Source organism: Neofelis nebulosa, chromosome 8 (assembly GCF_028018385.1).
Source record: "Neofelis nebulosa isolate mNeoNeb1 chromosome 8, mNeoNeb1.pri, whole genome shotgun sequence".
NCBI lineage: Eukaryota > Metazoa > Chordata > Mammalia > Carnivora > Felidae > Neofelis > Neofelis nebulosa.
Window position 1 is genome coordinate 89,834,588 of NC_080789.1, and position 4,586 is coordinate 89,839,173.

Genomic DNA, 4,586 nt, shown 5'->3' on the forward strand with positions numbered 1-4,586 from the left:
TCTCTGTCCCAAAAATAAATAAAAAACGTTGGAAAAAAAAATTAAAAAAAAAAAAAAAAAAAGCAAATAGCATGAACCACTGGGACCTCATGAAGATAAAAAAAAAAGTTCTGCACAACAAAAGAAACAGTCAACAAAACTAAAAGGCAGCCTACAGAATTGGAGAAGATATTTTCAAATGGCATATCAGATAAAGGGTTAGTATCCAAAAATCTATAAAGAACCTACCAAACTCAGCACCCAAAAAACAAATAATATCTTAAGAAATGGGAAAAAGACATGAATAGACATTTTTCCAAAGAAAATGGCTAACAGACACATGAAAAGAGGCTCAACATCACACATCCAGGGAAATAAAAATCAAAACCAAGATGAAATATCGTCTCATACCTGTCAGAATGGCTAAAATTAAGAATTCAGGAAACAACAGATGTTGAAGATGCAGAGAAAGGGAACACTCTTGCACTGTTGGTGGGAATACAAGCTGGTGCAGCCACTGTGGAAAGCAGTATGGAGGTTCCTCAAAAACTTAAAAACAGAACTACCCCATGACCTAGCAATTGCACTACTAGGTATTTACCCAAAGGGTACAAAAATACTGATTTGAAGGGACACATACACCCCAACGTTTGTAAGAGCATTATCAACAATAGCCAAACTATGGAAAGAGCCTGAGTGTCCAACGACTGATGAATAGTTATAGAAGATGTGGTATATATATGCAATGAAATATTACTTGGCCATCAAGAAGAATGACATGTTGCCATTTGTAATGACGTGGATGGAGCTAGGATGTATTATGTTAAATGAAATAAGTCAGGCAGAAAACACAAATACCATATGATTTCATTCATATGTGGAATTTAAGAAACAATACAGATGAACATAGGGGAAGGGGAAAAAAAAGAGAGATGGAAACAATAAGAAACTGATTTCTATAGAGAACAAACTGAGGGTTGCTGGAGGGAAGGGGGGGATGGGCTAAATGGGTGATGGGCATTAAGGAAGGCACTTGTGTTGAGCACTGGGTGTTATATGCAAGTGATGAATCAATAAATTCTACTCCTGAAACCAATATTACATTATATGTTAACTAGAATTTAAATAAGAATTGGGGCGAGGGGTGGGTGGGAAGGAAAGAAAACAAGTGCCTATATACGTTTCACATGAAAGTTTTTGACGGCAAGAAAGTACAATGACAGTGGTCACTCAGTCTCATTCATTTTAGTGTGACTAAAATTGCTCAGCTTCTTATAGTTCAGGCAGTGAAATCTTCCAATCTCTGGTTCTGCTACATTACATGATTTTGAAACAAAACACAAAAGTTCCAAAAACAAGCAACTCAGACACTCCTGCCTAACTGAACTACTTAGTGTCATCAACAAAAATTTTCTATGAACAAAACTTAAATCAGACAATAAAAGCTCCTTAACAGGCCCATCCAAAGTCACAAGTGAGGAAAAGATAAATTCTACCAGAAAGAGCTTTTTAAAGTCCGGGTTATGTTCAACAAGCAGATGTTTACAAAAACATAATCTCCCTTCCTTTCTGCTGGCATTTAAGGGAGACAAGTGGAGGTCAGTTAGCATCATCCTTGGCTCCAGAAAGGATGCCCTTAGGTATCAAGACAACCAAAAACGTCCCCCAAATTTCCAAATACCTATGAGAGCCCATCCCATGCTGGTTATCATCACTGATCTAACCCCAAATTGGACATTCAAAGTACACATCTGGCAAACTCCTTGAAAGTTTAGGTTTTATAATTCAGAACAATGAAAATATGGAGTTTTGGGTGTCTGTGTTTTGCTTGTTTTTACACAAAGTCACACAAATGAAACAAGGAATACTTTTTAAACGGGGGGAGGGGGCACCTGGCAGGCTCAGATGGTGGAGTGTGAGACTCTTGGTCTCAGGATCGTGAGTTCAGACACCATGTAGAGTGGAGAGATTACTTAAAAAACAAACAAACAAACAAATAGGGTGCCTGGGTGGCCCAGTTGGTTAAGCACCTGACTTCAGCTCAGCTCAGGACACGATCTCACCGCTTGTGAGTTCGAGTTTGAGCCCCATATCAGGCTCTGTGCTGACAGCCCAGAGCCTGGAGGCTGCTTCAGATTCTGTGTCTCCCTCTCTCTGTCCCTCCCCTGCTCACACTCTGTCTCTCTCTCAAAAATAAATAAACGTTAAAAAAAATTTTTTTTAATGGGCACATAGAAGACTTACTACATAAAACATGACTGGAGAAAAAATTGGGTTTTTAGATTAGATTATGGTATACCATCAAATAACTTGTCAAAAGTGTATCATATCTACTCCGATGACATAGAAATTGGTGCTCAGATAAAAGCAGTTGCTGAAACATGCTTGTGGTCATCATCCATGTAGAATAATGGCCTACACGGCATCGTGAAAGGAGTTGGATAAGCATGAAAATTGACCAAATTTGTTGAGGCAGAGTTTTTAAACTTAGGCGGACTTCTCAGAGTTATTTTAACAATAAGGGTGGCAAGTTCCTGAATGTATGTTTTTACACTGAAGTTTTTAGGAGTTCCAAGATAAGGCCCTACCAGATATATTTCAAATTAAAATATAAATAACTTCTGTGCTTAAAAAAAAAACAAAAACCTTCCATTAATTAAACATCTTTCAAATGTAATTTAGTTGCAATCAGCTGTGGTAGCTAGATGCTATTTGTTTTTATTTTTTTTTTTATGTTTATTTATTTTTGAGAGAGAGAGAGAGAGCATGACTGGGGGAGGAGCAGAGCAAGAGGGAGACACAGAATCTGAAGCAGGCTCCGGGCCCCGAGCTGTCAGCACAGAGTCCGATGCAGGGCTCGAACTCACAGACCCAGGTGCCCCCTCGTTCCCTAATTTTTTAATAAAGATGGTAATTTAGGATTCATCAATTATCTAGTAAAATATAGCTTTTATCTACATTATGTACTAGAGTTTACGTAAGATTACATTTGCAAAGAGGACACTGTTATGAAAAACATAAAATAAAAAAAGTTCAAATTCACTGCCTCGGTTCAACCACATCACTCCACTCACCTGTCCACCAAGGCAGAGAGGGAGACAAATGACTTGCTCAAGATGACAGAGAAAATTCATAGTAGACACTGAGCTAAGGCATGGACATCTCTTGATTTCTAACCCAGGATTCTTCTCCTGTCCCTCTGGATGAGGCTTCACTCTCCAGGGCTGGAAGCCAAGAATGATTTGAAAAAGACAGACTTTCCAACATAAAAATACTTAAATAGCATGGTTCCCACACAAAGCTCTCAAGAGACTGCCTTTCATATTGAAATAAATATCCATTCTTTACCATAGGCAGGTCTAGGTTTCATCATAAATCTAAAAACAATCCACACGTTTTTGGGAAGAGGGTTGAATTCTGCCCTTGATGATGGCAAAAGCAAACAAACTTCAAACAGTCGTATTCTATTGAGTCAGAAAAAAGACAAAAGAACAAGAGAACAGGGATTTATGATGGCTACCACTTCCATTATGAATAAAATAACTACTTTTTTTCACCCTAAGAGATCACTTATTAAAAAGAAAAATAAACAGGTAATAACATCCTTATATTTCCTATCATGCCAGTGTTGCTAAGGGAAGTAACTTGCAGGGGAGATTTGGGCCCTTTTTCGGGAAGATATGCGCTCCAACGTTGTGCTTTGTCCAATCTTCAGAAGTTTGATCCAGTTTAATTTCTTGGCTGAGTCCTTGCCTTGGTTGAATTCTTTCCAAAGGTTTAGGTCAGAGGGGCCTCACTAACAACAGGCAGCCGTCTCTCCAAATGGAGAAAAGCCTCAAATTGGGAAAAGAATGCAAAGGCGGCAGTGCCTTTTCTGTTTCTACAAATCATCAGTGATAGGGAAGGTCAAGCAAGCAGGGCTGAGATGGAAACAGTGTGTTTCCATTTTAAAGAGGAATGTTAACGGGATGGGAAAAATTTGCAAACATGGAGATGAGTGGAGTTTAACTGAGGCTCAGGGACCAAAGGTGGAAAGTTCCTCTGCTTCCAGCAGCATCAAGAGGTCCTAAGGAATGGGGTGCCTGGGTGACTCAGTTAGTTGGACATCCGACTTAGGCTCAGGTCATGATCTCACAGGTTTGTGAGTTGGAGGTTCGTGTCGGGCTCTGTGCTGACAGCTCGGAGCCTGGACCCTGCTTCAATTACCCCTCTCTGTCTGCCCCTCTCTCATTCATGCTCTGTCTCAAATATAAACATTAAAAAATTTTAGAGAAAAAAAAGATGTCCTAAGGACAAAACATGACTTGTCCTAAGGAAAACATGACTGGTTAAGAAAAAGTTCCAAGGGGCGCCTGGGTGGCTCAGTTGGTTGGGCAGCCAACTTTGGCTCAGGTCATGATCTCGCGGTCAGTGAGTTCAAGACCTGCATCGGGCTCTGTACTGACAGGTCAGAGCCTGGAGCCTGCTTCAGATTCTGTCTCTCCTCTCTCTCTGCCCCTCCCCCACTCATGCTCTGTTTCACTCTGTCTCTCAAAAATAAATGTTAAAAAAAAAAAGAAAGAAAAAGGTACTGAGCCAAACGTAATAAAGAAAAGTTCAGTCCTTGG